The 23231-nt window shown below is 35.7% G+C and overlaps 1 long non-coding RNA gene across 2 annotated transcripts in view; it reads left to right on the forward strand.

The window, feature by feature from the left end:
- Window positions 1–6295, forward strand: part of LOC110364309 (uncharacterized) — a 61876-nt gene extending 55581 nt beyond the window's left edge. For both annotated transcript variants that reach the window (XR_010470371.1, XR_010470372.1), the window contains 2 exons: window positions 2441–2539; window positions 3951–6295. This is a non-coding gene — a long non-coding RNA (uncharacterized LOC110364309). The remainder of the gene's footprint in view (window positions 1–2440; window positions 2540–3950) is intronic.
- The last annotated feature ends 16936 nt before the right edge of the window (window positions 6296–23231 follow it).

A 23231-nucleotide genomic window follows, 5' to 3' on the forward strand; every position in this document is an offset into this window, starting at 1 on the left:
TATGGCCCTGAAATGCCATATTATTATATCTAGGAAACCATGACCAAAAGATGCTAATTTGTCTCAACTCACTCTCTGTGAGGGTTCCCTTTGATCCTCCTGCCTTTCTTAGAGTGTGATGTTCTCACATTTTAATGTAGTATCATTTGACATTGAGATGCAGGGAAAATTGTCCAGTAAACAGCTTTCTTGTGTGGATTTGGAGGTTGTGGGAAAGATTGTAGCATGAGCTGGAGCCTACCACAAGAGAAATGGATTATTACTCTGGAAACACTTACCTCAAGGAGGGCCCTTTTACAGCTGAGAGAGGCAACCTTTTACAAAGAGCTGTGTTCTGAGAACTCCTTGTCAGCTTGCTGAAAGTGCTAACTCACAGCATACAGGTTGTTCCTCCCTAAAAAACATGGGGAGAAAAGCTTTGGTGTGCTATTTGTGACTTCTTCTTCCTGAGTGTAAAGACACGTTTTACAAAATGACAACCCATCAAAGAAAAAACCCTAAAAATCAGATTTAATGAGACAGATGGTTTAGGGAGACAGGAGAAACAGAGTAGCTTAAAAGACATCAATGCTACAGCTTAAGCTTTCAACAAACCAGCCTGTGTGATTTGGATAAAAGGGGAGTGGTGGCATTTTCCAAACAAAATCCAGTTCTGATACAACTCAAAGCTGGGCAACAAGGTGTCCCTGAGTTTCCCCACCCCTAAAATCCTGCTTTTCTTCCCATCAGTTTCAGTGTTATGATAAAATTAAAACCCTCACAAGGGAACATTTTTAATTTTGTTTTTGATTTTTTTTGAGTCAAAGAGAATGATAGAATAAATTATTACAAGGACATTAAAAGGATTTCATTTCCTTGAGCATACATATGCATTCTGCTGCAGCATGTCCTCTCCCTCCCAGTGTAGCCATTGATCCACAGCTTTTATAATGAACTCTAATAACAACTCTATTACTGCAAGGCTCCTGATTGGCTCAGGCACCCACAAAATTAGCTACAAAGAAGCCAGCTTGTCAATATTAATTCCGCACAGAAATTACTTGTTATGGTAGAACAAAGGTGTTTTGGCTCAAGCTGAACAACTTAACTCCTTGTCTCATAAAATTTAAGCTGCTATTGATCGCTGCCTTCTATTGTGCTGAAGGATTAAAAAAAAAACCCAAACAAACAGGGTTGCTTGCGCTCACACATGCACATGCAGACAGAGACCAGCGCGCTGAATCACTCTGATGCATTCTCCTAAACTACCGGCTGCCCCCTTCCCTTCTTTCCCCTTTCCTTCCCCTCCCTGTCTGCTAAGAATCATTCAGTAACATGAAGCAAATTAAATCAATGAATTCATCCTAGCAGATGGGTGCTTTAACAGTCAGTTAGCCTTTAGATAATTGAGGCGTTGACTCCAGAATCATAAAATGGATGGCTCGTTTGTACATTTTACTGAAATAGATCACCGAGGTTAAATAAATGAAATCCCATTTGTCAGGCAGTAATAAATGGCCTCCCCTTCTGCAAACAGCTCTGTTTGGCCTAATAAATACAGGGATGTTACAGTGCTCCTCCCTTGATAGGGTTATGGCTTAATGAAATGGTCTTTCCTCTGCTTGTTTTTGCCTCCTCCTGCACCGTGTGATAAGTAGCGAACCAACGAAGCTTGTAATTACAATCTTACAGAGAACCCAGCCAATCTGTATATAAATCTCACCATCCAATTACAAGATGTAATAATTTTGCAGTCAAGCTGGTAATGAGGTCTAATACTCATGCATGTGATAATCCCCCCTGGATGCTGACTCTATCAGATGTTAGCTTTGTAATTATACTGGCAGAAAATCATTATTTCATGTTCAGCAGAAAAATGAGGTTGGTGGGAAGTTAATTTTCTCTATGCTCTGTGAAGCATAGACAAAATTTTAATGATTTAATCATTATGGTTATCCCTTTTGCAATTGACCCGCGTTATTTCTGTAGAAACACTGGCACATTTAAAAGTCCCTGTTACCCGATAAAGCTCGCCAGGTATGCAGCTTTTAATGTAAGAATAACCGTATACAATTAAACTATTAACCTGCTTGATAGGGGAAAAATCCATAGTTTTTATGTTTTCATTATTTACACATAGGATCCAAAGGAATGCTTCTGTCCAGTCCACAGCATGATAAAAAAGGACTCTAAAATAAAGAAAAATACTATAATTAGGATGTAAACTCTCAGAACAAAACAGCAGGTTCACAATGTTCACAATGATGTTTTAGGAACTCAATAATCTTTTGCTCCTTTCCAGTGTAAGAGACATTCATGACATGTTATATCTCTACACAAAGAGCTTGTTAAGCATAATCAGCATTTTCATAAGCAATAGTTTAAAGGAATTGCATCTGATACATATTTTTAATTGTTCTTTTCTGTTCTCAAAATTTTCTTGTTATTTCTGTTTGTTCAGCCTGCCAAGGAAGGACACAGAAAAAGAGAGAAGTCACGACATTGAGATGGGAGAGTGAGAAAATAAACAGCAGCACAACAGGAAACTACAGGGAAGTAGGTATGTAGGGCAAAAACCAAAGCATATTGCAAATTTATAGTGACTAAGATATTTAAATTACCTAAAAAAAAATGAAGAAAAGGAAAACATCATCAAATTATTTTGCATTAGAATTTCAACTGAAGACTGAAAGACAAGTATCCAGTAGTACTTTAACACTTCCCAAATCACTTAAGTTCAATTGTGCTATTTCTGACTTTTAATTCTGTGACTATAATGCTCATTTGCTGGCTTACATCATGTGTACATATATGTTTGTAGGTATATATGTGTGTATAACTATATAAATACGTGAAGAATCATAGCATAGTTTAGGTTAGAAAAGGCATTTAAGATCAAGTTCAACTGTTAACCTAGCAGGCCAAGTCCACCAGGGCTGTGCTTCACCTACCCAGCTGAGTCATCTGCCTTTGGACAAAGTGATCTGTATCCCAGAAGTGCCTTTTTGTGCAGTGGCTACAAAAAATAGCAAATTAGTAGTTCTGATTTTGATGGCTACTCTGTAGGTACAAAGATTAGTTGAAATAAATTCTACCCTTACCTCCTTCATGGATCCAACCCAAAGCGGCTCTGGAGAAGGCCTGGGGTATATCATGTATTATGTATTAAACTCCTAATCTAGTGATATAAAAAAGGCAACTTGACAGACACGAATCCTGATCTAATTATGGTTCTCAGCCTTAAAAAAAGATTATTTTTTAATGAGCCCTGTAACTCAAAGCACATATATATTTAGACAATTTATCAGACTTCTTAAGAAGAAAATCCTGACATTAGTTAGGGTAGTTCCACTGGTACTCCATATGTTTTCTTCCTGCAAAAGAAGCAGGATGGTGATGAGGAAGCAGATGACCTAAAATTAAGTAGGCTATTAAGAAGTAGTGAAGAATAAGGGACTTGAAGAGGGACATAATACAAACGGAAAGTCCTTTGCTGACAAACCTATCGTGTGTAATGTGTGTTGGATAGAGTAATTTGAAATACTTAATGCCTTACAGGATTCAAAATAAATTTTATTGAGTTGGCAGAAAGATGAGGATATTATTATAGACAATTGATTCCAAAGTAATAAAAATGCAAATAAAATATTAGACTAAGAATTATATGTAAAATAAAATATAAAATATAATTTAAGTCAAAGGCACTTTCTCCCCTAGAATATTGCTTTTCTTTCATGCCATGTTAGTCAGAGTTGCCATCTTTTACAAATGTTGTTATGAGTTTGTCCTCTTTTGGGGAATGTTTTGGTTTAGATGTATTCTTGAAGCCACAGTTTTGGGTAATGTTTTTATATTTCCTTTAAGAAAGAAAGAACTATAATTCTATCAATTTGTTCCATAAACAGTGGCTTTGGAGGAATGTGGCTTCCTGAAGATTAGTGTCCTGCACTTTTTTCTTTCCTGTATTTCAGTGACCATCCTTGTCTACATATGCCCTCATCTGCTTGATTCACTTAACTATTTGGTGGGCAAGTAACAGAATGCACAACAACTACTCTGCAGCAATGTGTTTGCTGATTGAATGACGAGAGTGTATCTGCTGTCCAGCCAGCTATTTATGATGGGTATGGACACTACTGTTTAGCTGCCTTTTCCTGGGAAAGGACACTGAGTGTAAAATGACATGTGCAAAATTGATGCAATTGGTTTTTATGTCTGAAATATATTTTTACTTTTACATATGTACTTTTACAGAACACTCTGGCCCATAGAGATGAACATGTTGTCCCTAAGTCATGTCGTGAAAAGATCTTAACTTTTTATTTATCCAGCCAGACCACATTTTTCTTACTGATGTAGAATTAGGATTGAAAGTTAAGTGCTGGCTAGACAATAACTGGACAAGATTGTATTTTTGTACCATAAATTAAGTTACAGAATGCAGGTTGAGAGAGGCTGGGAGCTCTTGGGTTAAGACTTGGATTTTAATGCAATAGAATACTTTAGGTGTTGCGTAAGTATGGCGATGTTCTAGAGGATGTTAATTATATTTTCCTCATTTTCCACAAGAAATATTGAAGACATAAACTTGTCTTATCAGACTATGACTAAGTAAATCTTTGCTAATCAGCAGTGTGTAAGAAGCAAAAATGGTAACTCAGCTTCTCACCCAGCCTCAGCAAGATGCTTCTGTCTCATCTTAATCTCTCAGAAAATAACAGAGGAGGCATGCAGCTAGTGGCTGTGTCTAAAAAGCAGTACATTTGTGGTTTTGATACAACCTGCAGACATGGTTGTTCTGTGGTCCAACCATTGGACCTCTTTCTGCTGCTTCTTCTAGTTCATCATGGCATAGAGGGACATGTTTAGAAGACTCCCAGTTCTTCAGGTTACACATGCCAGTTGGTAAGTGAGCAGAGTATAAATTCGGAGACTAGTTTGTTAACCCAGAGATGCTTCCCTGAGAGAGCAAACCTAGACAAACGGTGGGTCATGACTGAGTCCTAGGATGTGATAAAATATCAGGTAAACAGATTTTCCTCTTCTTAGTTGTCCTTAACACAGCCTTTGTCTGCATTCCCTAACACAGACTCACTTTCCCCTAATTTGATAGTCCTGGCATTTTCCTTTAGTGTCATAATCCCCCAAATCCCAGCTATTTGGGATCCTTGAGACAAAGTGCTTCCCTTGGTCACATCCAGTCATGTTAACCTCTTATTTCAATATAGACTTTACTTTCAAAACTGTGGAGACCAAGTCTGCATGCCTGCCTTGTAGAGGGAGCAACGTCTGTGGTTTCCCTGTGCACTTTGGCTTGCACATCCACCTTGTCTTTATTTTAGGCCTTTCCTAATCTGTGGCCTAACTACAACCAAGCCACAGAGCTGGGAACTTGGCATTCAAAATTCTGGAAACTCTCTGTGAAGCAGCCTTTGATTTTTGTACGGATTTTCAAGACATAAGCGTAATTCTGTTTGAGCATGATTAGGATTATATATTCCACTGAAAAAATCCAGTCCTTAAAAAGTTTTCCAGGTTCAGTTATTCAGGCAACTTTCAACAGCTGAACCCATTGAATCTGGAAATAAAATTCCTAGTATCTTTTGTGCAGAAAATAGGAAGTCCTTTTGTGATGTGAGATGCTACTGAAGCCTTGAATGAAAGGGTTAATTTATAAAAAGGCACTGGCTCTTAGTAGTTGCTAGGTAACATTGACCTTTTCCCAAAGGCTATACTCCACCAACTAGGGTGTTTCCGCAAAGGTAATGATTCTGTCTGGGGTTTACTCAACGAGTTGGTGGTAACCTATGCTGCAGGGAAGTTGAGAGGATATAGTTTTGGAACTATCATTTTCCACCCATTGTGCTGTTCCATTCATATTTCTCTCTCTTCTCTAAAATAAAAATAAAAAAAATTCAAACAAACAACAGCAACAAACCACAGTGTCTCTAATTTAGCTGTGAAACCACATCACTATAGCTGCAACAACTGTCTGTCCTCCCATGCAGACTGTGCACTAGAAAAGTGAATGACCACCTGTGCCTGTGACTATAAGAAGTCCCAAATTCTAGTTGCGAAGGCTTCTCTTCAGAGTACTAAAAATAAATAAAAAGGAAATATGCCCATTTTCAAGGTGATTATTGAAACCTCTTTACTTTAGAATGAGTACGAACTTTCTACAGCGGTAGATTTTTAAAGTAAGATTTATTTTTTTATCTTCTGTATTAGGATCACTACTTAGAGTTATTTCTTTCTACTACTGTGTTTTGTTATATTTTTAACAGAAAATAAAAAAATGCTTGAAAATACATATATTTTCCAGGTGCACACCCAAATGTGTAATTTGATGAGACAAACTTAATAACAAGCAGCACATTTAGTTCTGTGACTAAAAAAATTTTTTTTAATAAACATTTTTATACAGAAAAAGTGCGTAGACTTCATCCATATGGGCCAGGGTAACTTACATGACAACTTGTTAAATCGATTTTGTGCTTCTTTTAGATCTGCTATTCAATTTTTTAAAGTGCAGATACCATGGCAACCCCCTCTCTCATATGGAACGTATGCTGCTTTAGAGATAAAGAGCAAGTACATGCAAAGATGGAACAGGATGACATGTAAACTTTTTTTTTTTTTTAATATTTGCACTTTGCATGAAAAAATATGCTACAGAAACATCTTTTCTCTCAGCTGCAAAATATCTTATTAAGCAATCACATTTTCTACAATACAATTAATTAATCTTTAGCTCATTTAATAAATTAGATAGAGGGAAATTGCACCCTTTGCTTTTCTGATGTGTATGTGCATGTATGTGTATATATGCATATAAATATAGCAGAAGAATTATTCATATCTCTACATTTGTTTTAGTGTGTAACAACTCCTTAAACACTCACAGTAACATCTATATTTTTACTGATTTTCTTACCATTTCTTAATGGTAAGAATGTAAAACAGTTTTTTGGTTTTTATTTGATTTTATGAATGAGCTGCATAGCTGCTAGGACTAATTATTTTTAAAAGAAAAAACACAATGGAAGTATCAGTTCTGAGAAAAAAGTAGAAGGACCTATATTTACTTGGTTACCTTGGCAGTTATTTAAATTGTCTGGATTGGAATTTTCAACAGCAGGATAGTATATCGGATTCCACAATTAGCAATTAGTTTTCTAAATAATTGACTTCAGTGAAGTCTGCTGAGGCACAGTATTTTTGAAAATCTGGTCTCTTCTTTGAGTTGCTCTAGAAAGAGTTGGATTTAGGCTGTGAGGTATTGTTTATATCTGAAAGAAGACAATTGATCAAGGAAACTGCCATTTCTTATCATCAAAACCCAGTTTCCTTCTGTATTCCATACCTGGGTTAGAGATAGGATATAGTCGATATTTCAGCATCTTTCTGCTCTTTTTATTTTTGTATTCAAGCCTGGTTCTGTGATTAAAGAAAGATCTGAAGTAGTAATGTGTCTCCCAATACAAGCTGCACACTCATTCCAGGTTCCTGAATGACTTAAAGAAAGGAATTGAAACATTTCTTTCAGGATTTTAAAGCACAGTACTTAATCTGAAACCCTTGCTGTTCTGAGCCTCAGTTTTGTTACTCTCACCCATAAAAGAACAAGAAATTACTCTCTTAAGTGATCTTGTTGATTATACAGATGACTTTCACATGCTTGGAGCACTGGAGGAAGGCAGGGTGTATGGTTCATTGTACCTTTTCCAGCTTAAACATCATTAGTACTGGCATTTGAGTATCTTTTAATATGTCATTATTGAAATCAAGCAAATACCCATGCATCTTCCATCTCATATTTAAAATACTTGGTTTTGCTGGATTTTTGACACATGTGCTGCTGTTTGGCTGTTGTTGCCCATTTCCCTCTGCCTATTTTCTGGTCACTGTTTTAATATGCTGGCATTAAGTTTTGCCTTCTGACATTTCTTTTTGCAAGCTTTAAAAAATGTGAAAGTTTAGTTTGTTTTTGATAAGCTTGCAAAAGTCCAAAACTGGTATATCAAATTTGCTTGTGGCTTCAAATCTCACAGGAAAAGACTCTCATAACAGACTGACTACAAATAATAGATGGAAATACAGGCTTTTCTTTCTTTTTCTTCACACCTTTCTGCTGGCAGTGTCTGCATCAACTCCCATTAAAAACAGGATTCAAATAGATGATATTAAGATGTATGCCAGACATCCAGGCATCACAGGAATCCACAATGGAAAGTCCCAAAATCATGAAAATTACTATTAAAAAAGGAATTATGCCTCTTTGTATTACAAATAAATCTCTGTTCATGTTTAGGGGGATTGGATACTGGAGTTCATGTTCACAACGGTTTTCTTTTGTTGAAATCAATTTGCCTGTACCAACCACTTATGCTTTAACAAGAAAGTAATGTGATGGTGAGAAAAAGCATAGCATATTGGGATGTTCCTCTGAGTGCTATTCCCTGAGGCAGCTGCTGGAGAATATTGAAGGGAGGCTAAATCAACATTGCCTACTTTTTTTTTTTCTTTTTTTTCCTGAGACCAAATGTGTAACCTCTGAGATGCAAATTATATTTAAGCACCTCTGGGGACTGAATATGGATTGGTGCTTTGGTGAGGCTGCGCCTCTCTACATAGCCACAGAACAGTTTGTTTCTGTGTTACACGGCCAACTGTGACACACGTTATTTGTATATTAATAAAGCAATGAGTTTGTTTTATAATTCTTAATGACACATCTGAGTTAATTTGTTCTTCATTCACTTTAGTTTTTATGAAATTTTTACTTTCAAAGTGAGTGGCGGTATTGAAAACCAAGATCACCGAAAAGCGTATTACCCAACTTGGTCTAATAAATGCATACTGAAGGGTTAACTTCAGTCAAAATACATTAAAATGCACTCCAAAGAAACACATTGATAAATGTAGAAAGTGCACCTTATAGCTTCCCAGCTCTGGCTCTATCACTGACTAGAAATATTAAGAAGTATGTTTTACAAATGCTTTCAAATAATGATACCTTCAGGACGATAGATGAAGTACAAATTTCTGAAGGTCTCTAAGGTCTATTTGTTAGGTATCAGCAATTATTATATGATGAATGAATTTTGTAATACAGCTATTATAAGTGCTAAATAGATTGTAAATGGTATGGGAAATGCATTTTTGTTTATATAATTTAGCAAATATTCAGGAAATAACACTAAAATTAAGGTGTATATATATATATATATATATATGATAGATATATTTATATTCTACTTGAAAAAAACTCAGATTTTTATTGCCTTTAATTTTCACTTGTGGAATATAGTCTTTTAGCAGGTATTGCATATATTTTAAAAAGTTAGAGTAAAAGAATTTTCCTAAATTGAGTTTTTTATTATTTCCCTTAATGGCCATTTGCATGACAATACTTTATTAATTATAGCTGCTTGTAGAGTAAATTCTTTTATTTGTTTCAAAGAATTTATGTGTTCAAAAAGTACTTTCTCAAATTGCATGTTTTTTCCCTCCTCATAAAGAAATCCCAGATAATAAACTAAATAAGCTCCCAGCTCCAGATTTGAGACAAACAATTCAAAGCATCGGTTGTGAGTAAAAAACATTTCAGCAAATTGTCTGTTGGGCTTGGCTTATTTTCATGTTCGTACGACTAACAACGTCATATGATCTTACTTTATTTTGAGGAAAGACCAAGAATAAAAACAGGAAACAAACTAACAATAACAAAAAAAACCCGCCCAACCTACCAACCAACCAACAAACCACCACCACCATCAATGAAACAACAGAAAAACCAAATCAAACCAAATAACCCACCATCATAACAAAAAATACCGTTGAAGAAGTTTTGCATTAAGGGGTACACATTACATAAACTACAATTTTTCCCTTTATTTTACTAAGGCTTCTGGGGGATAAACAAAAAAAATGAACAGCACTTAGCATAAAAGACAGACTTTCTCCTTAAATAATTACCAAAGAAAGTAAATTTTGTCAGCATTTTCCAAATGAAAGGTTCTTATAACTCTTTTTGCCTCTGTCTCTTGTTACATATTTTGTAAAATGTAGTTCTCAGTAATACCAATTACAGGATCTCCTTAACACATTCCATTCGAATACAGTTTCAACCTAGTAAATGTAAAATGTGTTAACTGAAAATGGAACATGTTTAATTATACAACATACTGTATTTTTAATAGCAGTAAAAAAATAGCAATTTGAAATATTTATTTTTCAAAGATAAGCATTATCTTAAAACAAAAGCTTGAATAAGCCTCTGATTTAGGAAATAATAATGAAAAACCTTTCAAAAATTCTACAAGTTCCCATTAACTGTTATTTAAAAGTTGTCAATTAAATCTGTTTGCGTCTGGTACTGGTGCCATGTGAAATTTATTTATTTAAACTTTCAGTCACACATAGAAAGTTTTGCAGATGATGTCTCTTCTCATTTTCTTTTTTCTAGTTTGCCCCCCAAAATCCAGTTCTTACTCTGTCGACCCCCCAATTTCATTCCTCCTTCTTCTAAAAAAATAGATCTAATCAGTAGCATGTTAAACAAGAGGGGATCTTTTATGTATTCTGTGTTAGGACAAGGAAAGCATAGCTGTAGATCACTAGAATAAACAACTCCGGCTGATTCAATTACAATGCCTGGGCCAGGCTTTTATCTGCTGGTGACATCATTTCAATCAAAATGTAAAATAATACAATCCAATAGATGCAAGAGGGAGAGATAGGACACAGACTGCTGCACTTAGTCATTTAATAAAAAAAAGTGGAAGAAAGCTCTTTCTGACAGGCTGCTAAGACTTCCATTTCCAAAACTCTATTACCTCGTATAATAGTATTCAAAAGAATTGAATGCAGGAAATTGTCTATTACTTTTTATTAGTAGAAGCTGTTAGGTAAGATACAGCCTACTGCACTGTTTTTTCTTTGTTCCTTTAATTAACAAAAGCATGAAATCCTTCTATTGGCAAGCACTTGTTCCAAAGCTTCTGTTGCTTTCTTTTTTTTACTGAAAAGGTGGGTTTTTTTCCTTTCTTTTCTCTGAATGTCTTTTTCTGTTTTGTTTTTTTTTTTTTTTTTGTGTGTGTTTTTGTTGTTGTTGTTGTTTTCTTTTTCTTTTTTAATAGTAAAAAAGCAATTTTTTTTTTTTTTTTCCAAGTCACTGTAATCTAAAGTCTATCAGTCAACTTAATGGGCTAGGAGAGGGTGGAATGCAGATGCATTTCCACAGTTACAGATAATTTTTTGTAAGAAAGTAAAGTTTCACATTTGAGAAGTGATGGAGAGTCAGATTGCAACCATGTACAGTCTAGCGCCAGTCTTCTTACCATTTCACTTGCCAGATGAAATTTGCTTTTGTTACTTAATTTATTATGATAGAAAAAATATAAATTGATCATATAGATAGATGCACAGTGCAAAGGTACGTATTCTTTCTTCAGGCCATATCCTTGCTTCTATGGGATTGCCTGGGTCAGCATAGGACAGGACTTTGTAAATATCATCAATCTGGCCATCCTACACAATTCTCTTAAATTTTACTCAGTGTTAAACTAGTAGACCCAATTTCAATGAGGTGTAGTTTCACTGACTTACACATTCATAGATATAATATACCAGAAAGCTGATAAAAATGGTAGTACACTAATTTACCTTTGGAGATAATATATTTAATTGATTTTGATGATTAATTACATATACAATTCAAGTTCATTGCTATGGCGTTTGTAAAGGTCTTAGTAACTTCGTCTAATAATAACTTTTGTGGCTAAATTGTTATATTGGATAATGAACACGATCTTGTCAAGGACAAACAATGAGTGGTCACTAAAGCAGCCTTCCTGCTACACTTACCATTTTGGGGTCCATTATGAGGACACAGACTGAGTCAAATGGCTAACTGTAGATGTTGTCTGAAGAGATGTAACTCCTTAAATGAATTTTATAAACATTTTCTTTACTAATGCAGTGATTTATTCTTCTTCTCTTGCATTTATCAGTAGCAAATAGACCTGAAGAGATCTGACATTTTTGGTAGTCTCGACAAATGTTTGCTCTATGTCTTCTCTTGCTAAGAAAGTGATTTCTACCATTCCAGATGGCATTATTATTCCAAGTGTCTGATGATTTCTGAATAGGATACGTATGAGGATGAAGTAATAAACTTCTATAGTGGGAATGAATGAGCAATGACAGTAGTCGCTGAATAATTCTAATCCCCCATTTCACAACCATCAGGTGTGTTTTATAATTTTGCAAATTCATGTTTGAAATATGCTATCTTTTTTAGGGTTGTTAGACATACAACACCTGAACAAACACAGATCCTTGTGATTTGGGTGTCTGAGCAGAAGTTGCATATTAAGTTATTCAGCCCATCTTTGTCTTTCTGACAGGTAGGATGGAAGGTGGACGAAGCCTTATCAATATTCCAGAGGTAAGGGTCTTTTCTAGGAAGGTGAGAGCTATGGATTTAAACTCCTACAGGTTTCAGAAGTATCTAGTACTTTGATCCCTTAACTTTTAGCTGGGTGAACCATTTGGTAGGCTCTCACTTGAAAAAAAAGGATATTTTGCTATGTCTATGACTGTGTTTTCGAGCACTGGGCTGACCTGAGTTAGTTGTTGCCAGGTATACTAGGAAAGGTCTATATGTGCATGATAGAACAGTTACATGTGTCTTCAACCATCTCTTTGTTCCATCACAGATTAAGATGTGTGTTAGCTTAGAGAACAGTAATGCATTTACATGACTGCCTCAGGGCTTAGAAAACTCTGTCCTCCAAAACGGAGATATGAGTTTACTGTAGGTACCCCTGGACCTAGTGCTGGAGAACAGACATTTGTCAGAGATTCACTGAGTCCTCATCTCACTTTAGTTGGAATTCATATGATCTGCATCTTAAAGCACAGTTTTAACCTGAAAAATGCACATTTGTGAAATTCCATGAGTCAGAACTAGACCTTTTCCTAGAATATCTGCCATATTCAACCACAAATGGCTTTTTTGACCTTACATAGGCATGAAAATGCTGTGTGAGAATTCCATAGCTATCCAGGCTCCTTACTTAAACATATGTAGTTAAACCCTTTAAAGTCATCTTTCTTCATAGGACAGTAAGCCAGGAAGTGTAGCAAATGGCAGAATTTAAGTGAAACCCATTTTTGTGAATGCTGAGGATGTAGTTCCCTTTGAATGTCTCTTATGTCATTAGGGTTGAGCAATGCACTCTTTTTGGAAATGTGTCTTTAGTGGGCATCCATGCATGTTCAGTTTATAATGAAAAAAGTCTTTTTCCAGAATATCAAAAAAACCCAATACATTAGTCATACGAGTTTAGAAAAAGAAATGAGGCAGTACTTGTTGGTCCTGAAGATACAGACAGTCTAGTAGAACCAAGAAACAGAGAGGTTACCTTCTCTGCTTGAAACTCCTCTCTGTTCTCCTGCTGTGCTACTGTGCTTTCCACTTCACAAGTCTCTGCCCAACTCTAAGAATTTTAGCTCCATTTTCCAGTCTCACTTGGTTTACCCTTCCTTCCTGGGGTGAGCTCTTGGTTTACTGCTTTTAGCCTGATGTTTTTGTTCTCCTGCAATTTCTTGACTCCCCAAGCTCTATTCCATTTGAATTACAGCAATATTCTTTACTGAAATCAGCAGGTTAGAGAATCCTGTCCTAGCTGGAAATTGTTTCAAGATCTCACCAGAAATGACAGAATTTTTGTGGAATAGGGGTTACTTTTCTATGCCTAGTTATCAGTATGTTTTGAAAAAACTTGAAGTAGTTCATATAACTTTAAAGGACTGAACATATCTTAAAGAAAACTTTTATTTTGTATTCTAGATCCTAATAGGTCTGAAGCATTTTCACAGTTTTGATTAAATGCATCTGATGGAACAAAATATACAGACATTTGGATGATTAACTGTTAACTTTGTATCTTTGTACTTTTTTTTTTTTTTTTTGGTATAGCAGAAGACAGTGCCAAAGCAGCAAACCACTGACCTTTACTAAAGGCAAGCTGAGCACCAAATCTAGTCACTTTATAGCTTGTTTAGAAGTTTTGGTATGCCAGTATATTTCCGTGCAGGATGATGTGCAATCTTTTAGTTGTAATAGAATATACAAAATGCATTAGCCTTTTCTCAAAATTTGACTTTTGGAAATAGCTTTGCAAAGTGTTGGTCTTATGTAACCAAGGAGCAGGCAAGAGTGGGATTTGAGGTTTTTATATAGCTTTTACACTGCACATTTACGCTGCATGTAAGTTAGGGTAGATTATATTATGTTTTTGGAGGTTATGTGATTCCAATTGTTGGCCTTCCATTTCACCATTATCTTAACCTAAGTCACACTTTGTTGCACATGCATGTTTGGTAAGCAGGCTGGGTGGTCAGAAACATTTATCAGAGAAAGCTTATACAGGAATGTAATTAATTCTGTGAGCATCTTGTGACATGCTGTTCCTGCTATATAAAGTATACATATTAGACTTGTACATGAAAGTTCCTATTGATTTGCTGTTTAATGAGAACACTGCAGTTGATGATGTTTATGTAAAACTTCATGCTGTTCATACATGGATGGATTTATGCACTAAGGAGGGTCTTAGAATGAATTAAAGCCTGTGGATCCAAACCTGAGATTGTAGACTGTGGCTCATCTACTGCATGTTGGCTCTCCAGCATCTTGGCTTCTTTTATTGATCTAGGATTGTCTCAGGCTTGATCAATCAGAGCAGCTGAGACCATATGAAAGCAAGAAAGTAGACATTCCATTGAAATCTAAGTCCTTTAAAAATCTGAGTCCAGGAAATGTTTGGAGACTGTACTGGATAGTCACTGCTGGGATGGGTATCTTCTGAAAATAAACAGGCAGCTAATAACTTCCTTGGCAATTTGTCTGGAGAAGTGTGTAGTTAGCAAAGCAGTTTCTGAACATGCTCAATTCATCAGAAGGTCAGGCTGAAAGGCCTTTCCTGCTGACGGGGCTGTCTCTAGAAACAGGCAAAGCAAGCACTTGTCTAGGGCAGCAACATGACTGTGACTGGGTTGGCTGCTGTTGCAGCTGCTGCAGAAAATCTAAGTACCTGTGGGGCAGCCTCTGCTTTGGAGGGGACCCAGACCCAGTAGGGGCTGCTGTGTCTCTCATCAGTGCAGATGGGAGAGAGTCTTTGTGAGCTCTCTGCTGCTCCTCAGTCTTGGCACCACTCTTCCTCACCCATGGCAAAGGCTTCCTGTTGACACGGTAGTGTTCAGAAGGCAAAATTCAGTTTTATTTTCATTGCTGAGAAGTCTGAGCCAGCTCCGACTGTCTAAAAGACTTCAAATCAGTATCTCCTACAATGCTGTCTGCTGAGGGGCTGAGCTGGAATTACTTTTCTCCCTTCCTATTAAAACTCCTCCGCTGTGAGTAGAGTTGTTTGAGAGGGAGAGATTTTACAGCCTAGTGGTTAGAGTCTTCACCTGGGAGTGGAAGCTGGGGGATCCATTTGTTGTGTAAAGGACTGTTTATTAAGTGACCAAAGGAAGGAAACAAACAAACAAAAACCACACAAAAAAACCCCACAAAAATCCAAACCCAAACCAAACAAAAATAAAAGAAGTGATAAAATGAAAGAAATAATAACAAACAGGAAAACAGCTCACAGTGAAAGGAGAATTCGATTCAGCAAATTCTGTCAAATTGGTTACTTTTTGATAATTTACTATGAAAGGGAAGCTTTAAAGAGATTTTGACTGTGAATACAGTCTCTTCCTGTTTTCCACTAGCATAATAAATTTCTTATAAAGACAACTGGTCTTAAATATGCATTCTTTCTTCCCTAAGCTGTTCCAGATGGGAAATGGCAGAGTTTAGAAAGGAGCTGGATCAATAAACTTTCTAAATAGAAAAATACCTAGACAGAAAAACACTTTTTGTGAATTTTCCTCTGAGTCATTGAAATTGGCCAGGTGTAGAATGTGGTCTTGGGTCTGGGCTTTAGTGGGAGGCTCAGATAAAACACCGTTTTGTCTGTGAGTCATTGTTAGCATGGGGGGGAAAAAAAAAAAAGCACTGTCATAGCAATTGAAGTGTCTGGTATTGTGTTTGCATTGACATAGGCACATTTGAAATGTATCTGTCCATATTTAAGAAATAACTTGATTATGACATATTAATTTCCATTATGTTGAGATTATTTACTTTAAACATCATCAAAGTAAATACTTCAAATTTTAAAATCAGTTGTAGCATATAAAATCTATTTTCAGGTAACTTTGACTTAATAAGACTGATGCCAGAATGATCAATAATGGCATGAGTAAAGAAGGATGTTTATCCTACTGTTCCACATATGGAGAGATCTGCAAGCACCACAAAATAAACTGCTTTCTGCTTTATCTGCTGGTGCTGTTAAAGTGAACTGAAACCCTGCATAAAACTGGATCTATCCCTTGGCAGTGATCCCAGTTAAGTAGGCATGTCATTTATCAATATGCCAATAATACAGTTTCTATGATATTTTTTCCTCCCAGAATTTTGTATTGATAAAAGACTTCTTCATCCAATAATCTTGCTTAATATTATATCATAATAAAACTGCTTTATTCTTCACTTCTTGCCCTTTACAGCTGGGAATACTAGAACAGATCAGTGAAGAATTAACCATTTTTCTTGACTGAGTTAAGCTTGTTTGTTAAAGGATAAGCTACTAAGTATAAATTATATAGGCTGAAAGCAAAATATAGTTTCTGTTTTGTATGGACTGTTATGTGATGTCTTAGGTGAAGAAAGTCCTCAGCTGTAACTTCTGGTTCACAGCTGGACTCAAACTTCATTAAAAGTACATGTGAGATCTTTGTTTCAGCTTTGACCGGCAGACGGGTCTGAGTTTAAAAAGGTAATTTAAGCCAGTTTAGATACCATATTCTTCCATAGTTTCACCATAGACAATATTCTATTGTTAATTATAATAAAATATAAATAGGAATATTCTTGGACCTGATTCAGACCTACAGGTTAGAGGTTTTTTTCCATCTCTTAGTGAAGACACTCAAGGCATGCTGCTTTTTCTCATTCCACTTCTTCATTGAAGCTGCTTAAGAAAATGAGATACAACAAATCCATTTAGGATTATGTTGAAAAAGCATCTCTGCTTTTAATAGTAACCAGATTTTTACTTCCAAGTTTTGTTGGCAAATCTCTGAAAGTTTCAGCATGCAACTTACCCAGATCACTTAAATCTACAACACTGGCTTTGCAGTCTTGCAAGAACATCTGTTTTGATTTCTGCTGCTATCTTTTTTAGTCCTAGAACACCTTTTTCAGTGCTTTAGGAGATTTTTTCAGAATCTTAAAGGGCCTTAGACTTAACTCCAAAACTAAATGAAAGTCAGGAGGAAGTAACTCTGTGTAATGTTTCTTGTATTAGTATTTTCACTTAATATGTTAAGTGTAAACTGACAAGGAAACAGCTGGATGTCCATGTCACAGTTACTTTTCTATTACTTCAGTGAAACCTGGAAATACAGTAATATCATGCACTACACCTTTTATTGTGCAGTTATTGAGGTGTGGTTTGTACATATATGACTTAATGTTATAAAGTATTAATTAAATGACTAATTAATGAATATTAATGTATCTGGTAGTATCCTGTTGGTTTTCTTCAATGGTAAATGGAACTATTTGGTGGCAGAAGCATTGGTCCGGATATAAATTTTTAAAAATTATTTTATAATTTTCAAAATGAAATACCTGAAAAAAGCTGATGTATTGCAATCAGGTGGTGACTGTAAGGTAGAAAAAAGACTAGTTAGGCATCTATTCCTTAAGTCGAGTCATCTTTCGAAACACAAATGTTAATAATGCTATTTGTACATCTGCACAATGGAAACCAAAACAGGTAAGAATTTACTCTGGACATCACTGAAAATGATAACGAGTGTTCCAATAGGAAAAATAACTCACTAGGTACTGGCTTGCTTTCTAAAAGCTTCTTAGCTTAGAAGGGAAGAAAAAAAAAAAAAAAAAGAAAAAGAAAAAGATTACCTGGTGCTTAATATCAGTTCCAACATTCCTTAAACATGCTATTTTATACTACAGTTATTTTATATACATTAGTTTCTTAGTCCATGTGTGCACACACGTCTTCTCTCTACTGGCTAAACCTTTGCCCACTGATACACATCTCTTGTATATTAATACAAGTACCATATTATTGTTGATATTACTGTATCCCAACCCTCTATCAAATTGTTTACCAAAATAAATTCATCACTTCTTCTGTACATTCCAACCTAAAAAATAATTATGTCTTTATTCCATAGTTGATACCAGCGTGACGTGTAGTGTCCTAAAAACTCAAAGCTACTAACAGGTAAAAAGTGAGTTAGTTTATGCACTGTTTCACTTCTACATTTATTAATAAAGCTTCTAATTAAGTAGACCTTTAAGTGGCTTTTATCATGCTGTTAGACACAGTGATCATATTATTTTTTTTTTTTAGTACAACTCACACAAAAAATAAGTTCTTTATTTCAATTTCAGTTCCTTTGGTTTCTTCTATTTTTTTTTTCTCCTCTTTTTTTTTTTTTTTTTTTTTTTTCCAGGGTATGTTAATTTTTAAACAAAAATACCACTTTGAAAACAGAATAAATCCTCCCCAACAATTATTTTCTATGGAAAAATATATGTCTATATTTTTAATATTTTCCCAGCTCTAATTCCAAGAGTCTATGGGAAATATAATTTTTTTTTTTTTTAGTTAATATCAGGTGCTACCAATGGTATTGGGAGTTAATGATCATGTTAATTACTATGATAAATATAAACCCTTCTTTAATGTAAAACTTTCATGCAGCAATTCAATAGTTTTTGAATATAAGCTATTACCTACTGATATCGTTGAAATGATAGTCATTATTTATGACATCGTGTATTTGTTGTTTTCTACTCAGACTATACATCGTTTTCTTCATTTAAGTCACAAGATATCATTGTTCACTTTCCACCTTCCTGTTTGAAAAAAAACCCAAACAGGTTAAACAAATGCAGGTAAAGAATATTTTTTTTTTTACTTGAATCTATGAAATTTTCAGCATGTGCATTAAAAGTTGTTGAACTCATGAATGATTACAAAAAACCCAACCCAATGCCCAAATTTGGCATTTTTATTATTCTAGTATTTTCTAAACAGTCCTTGTGTTCGTTTACCAGTTCACGATAGTTGTATGGACATCGTAATGCACCTTAAGAATCTTTGTTAATATTGGGTAGAAAAATAAATGTTAAAATTTTATTTATGTAAATCAGTGCCCACCCCATAATTCTGTCCACTTTCATTAGCTTTTAATTGTGTACTGCTGTTCGTGTGTTACAATCTTTCATATTATGTCTCTTTTATTGAGGTTAGTGTTTATTTATATGACTAACTGCAAAGGTGGATGGGTAAAATGAAAAAGAAAGGTGGGATCATGTTTTCCTCTCTGTCTCTCTCTCTCTTTCTCTCTCTCTCTCACTCTCCCCCTCTTTTCTAAACAAGCTAAGAGTTTTTATAATTCATCACCTGGCTGACAGATGAGTTCTGCTGGAGAATATTAGAAAATGTCTCAAATCTCATATATATGCTAATGGTATGCTGAGACTGGTTGGTGGTATGCCGGAGTTTTTAATCTGTCTCGACCAGTGTGGAAAGTGGAGGAGACAAGTCATTGCACTCGACAATTTATGATCAAACAACTGAATTGTAAAGGAAGAAGGACATGCAGAAAAGGAGAGTAATTTTCTGATTTAACAGCGTTGTTACTACAAATAAAGAAATCTTGATTTTGACTGCACTCGACATTAAATGAGTTTCCTGTGCCCTGCTCTGAATTTTTCATTTTCAGATTCGTATAAAGCACCCTGCTTAGATACAAGTGACAGATAAGGAGACGATTGCATATGAAAATCAAATGTGTATAATAAAGCCATCTTCTGTTTATTAAATAAACACATGTAGATGACTTCTGTGGAGAATGCACTGATAATTCTTCATTGTGTTCTAGTTTTTTTGCAAGTCACAAAGAATCTTATTTAACAACCACGAATGACTAGATGCAAGCTTCCCTGTTTATTACCTTATAACAAATCAGGCAGTCTAATATATGGCATTTATAAACATTTTATTTTGATTCTTTAGTCCAAGTCTTAGCTGTAACAGTACAATATATTAGTGCTCATGCTATTAGAATTCTGGAAGATGCTTCGGTGCATTAGTATTTTCTGAATATTATGTTTTTATGATAGAAATGGTAAAGAGTAGCTAGATAATGTAAGTTATTGCAAAATGAAACTCCAGGAGAAGTGAAGTATAACATATAGCACTTTGGTCTTCAGATAAAAAAATTATAACATTATATAACAAAAACTAAGAAAATACCATGGGGTCTGGAGTTTGCTTGGCAATTATTTCTGATTCAGTGACTTAAGAGTCTTGGTTTCAGATATAAAAACCACTTCAAGTTCATCAAGGGATGTATTTCCAGTTCTATTTCTCACTCTTGACTTTTTGTAGATATGGCCTTCCTGTAAGTTATAATATACTGCAGTGTTGGGTAACATAATGAAAACAGGTGGTTGTTTCCTGAAAGGTTGCAACTGAAGTGCTTGTAGGCATTTTAAGGTAAAGCAAAGGACACTATTTTTACCTTCTACTTCTGGAGAGTTAAGTTCAAATTTAGATTTTGGTTCACATTTTATTTTGAGAGTAAAAATAGGTGAAAGGGGTAACCAGTAATTTCCAGACAGTAATGAACTATAGTATGTCATAGGAAGTGTACAGTCAGCAGCTCACTCTGACTGGGCTGAGAGGGCCACTATATTGTTTTAAGTTCTCTCCTGTATTTATCGATAGCAGCTGCATTAGAAAGGTTTTAGACTGTCAGCATTTTTTTCCCAAATTATCAGCAGTATCACCCTGTGCTGTTGCTCTTGCTGCAAACTCTGGTTTGATGCTTTACTTTTGAAAAAGAAAAACAAAACAAAATCAAAAACAAAACACCAAACCAACAACCCAAAAGCAAAGCATGCCCACCTCCATCCAAGCATTTATTCTTGAATGAGAGGGGAGTTCTGAAATAGTGGTTCAGACTTCCAAAGCACCAGGTGGCTTCTCTGCCTGGGGTAACTGTAATGTGAGCTTTGGCATAAGTGTATCAGAAAATCCACATGGATCTCTTACTATGATTGGAAGTGATGGCTGTGCGTGGAAGTGCACGACCAGTTCAAACAAGACTAGATAAGCTGTGTTTCAAAGCCATATGGCTTAGTTTAAACAGCACAAAGAGGAAGTCTTTGATCATGGCCTTTGATCATAGTTAACCCTAAATGAAGTGATGGGCTAATGTAGGTAAAAAGGTGTCAGAATCAAAGCAACTAGAGGCTGGTAAGAGTCTAGTAAAAGAAGGATTCTGGAGAGGACTCTGTTATGCAGATGGTTTTTTGTGTGTTTTTATTTATTTTTTAATTTTATTTTTATTTTTTATTTTTTTTTATTTGAAACCTTGGTTAAGGAAGGAAAACTGTAGCAACTTGGGCACCAGTAGAGAAGACCAAAATATGGCAGAAACTATGAAGATGGATGATGCAGAAGCGGTAAGGTGTATGTTATCCTTCAGTGAGTTTCTGACAGAATTTACATATGCATGAAGGGGCATCTCATAATGTTCATAAAAAAAAAAAAAAGGTATGAGAGCCTGAAATGCAGCTAGAAATGAGGATAGAATACAGAAATGTATGCGAGGATGACAGACGAGATGAAAAGAAAAAGCATGCATATAACTGGAGTTGCAGATGGGTTGATTGGCAGATCCCCAGATGAAAAGGAGACCTCTAGAAATATATGAAAATGATGACAAGGCAGAGGAAAATACCAGTATGTGAAAGAAATCTGTGGAAGGACTTTGTTCTGTGGAAGGACTTTGTTCCATGGAAGGAGTTATGAGGTGCAACAGCCAGAGACAGAATGTTGAGTGTCAAGAAAGAAAGAGACTGACCAAATTGTAACAGTAGGGGTTAGTAGCAGGGGAGGGGAGGGGAGGGGAGGGGAAAAGAGAAGAAGAGAAGAGAAGAGAAGAGAAGAGAAGAGAAGAGAAGAGAAGAGAAGAGAAGAGAAGAGAAGAGAAGAGAAGAGAAGAGAAGAGAAGAGAAGAGAAGAGAAGAGAAGAGCTAAGTGGAAAACAAAAAGAAAGCAAGAAGGCCAGAGTTTCACAGAAGTCTCAGGCTGCTCTGAAAAATGGCTTTTAAAAATAAGAAATATTAAGCAACTTATTGTCAGAGTGGATCTAGAAAACAGTCTGGTGCAAAGTCTGTCCAAGCAGAATGGGGCTGGCATGAGTGAAAGCCATTCTGAAGAGCTTGGGGAAGGATCCTTTTGCTGTCATTCTGTCATTTGACTGTAAGAATAAGAATCCTGCTTGAGCAGCTCAGAGAGGGTTGTGGTACATGGGGGAAGATGTTAAAAGATCTTTGTTGGAATTCTTCTATTTCCTAGACCCAAAGGGCAAATGTTTGCCAAGATAATGAGAATAAGCAGGACTGGTGAAAGCACCAATGCAAAGTTTGAGATGTTTGCCTACTAGAGTACCGAACAAAGCAGCTTTCTTGGAATTTTTCTAACCTGACTGATAAGAGAATGGACAGTAAAGAAGAAGTAAATACTATGAGGATAATAGTGGAGTGGGTAGTTAAAAAATAGGAGTGCTTAATTTGGATAGCGAGATTCAACTGAAAACCACCTCAGTAATTCATAGGAACTGCACAACAAAGCAGAGGAAGTCAAACAAAGAGTCAGATGTGAAACAACATTATAAGAAAAGCAAAATGGAATAGCTGTTATCACTAGAAAAGAGATATGGAAGGAGCTTAACTATTCAGGAACTGGTCTGATACATTTTTTCACGTAATGGCCTTTAAAGAAGTAAGAGGAGGGAGTGTGAGTGAGCCGCAATCTGAATAGTAATTTCTTTGGAGAAGGCAATAAAGTACCTTTTGCTGTGAACATGATGGAAATCAGAAATTGAACTCCAGTGTCTTAGAATAATAAAAATCTCTATTATACCTGCAGTGAATGAGGTCTTTCTAAGATTTTTTTTCCCCACTTCTCCAGTATAGCCTGAAGTACAAATGTTGCTAATAACGGTAACATGCAAGTACAAAGCAGACTTCTTCAGTAAGTAGTTGTTGAGCTAGCAAAGGACAATGTTACTTTGAC

This window comes from Columba livia, chromosome 2 (assembly GCF_036013475.1).
Source record: "Columba livia isolate bColLiv1 breed racing homer chromosome 2, bColLiv1.pat.W.v2, whole genome shotgun sequence".
In the NCBI taxonomy this organism is placed as follows: Eukaryota; Metazoa; Chordata; class Aves; order Columbiformes; family Columbidae; genus Columba; species Columba livia.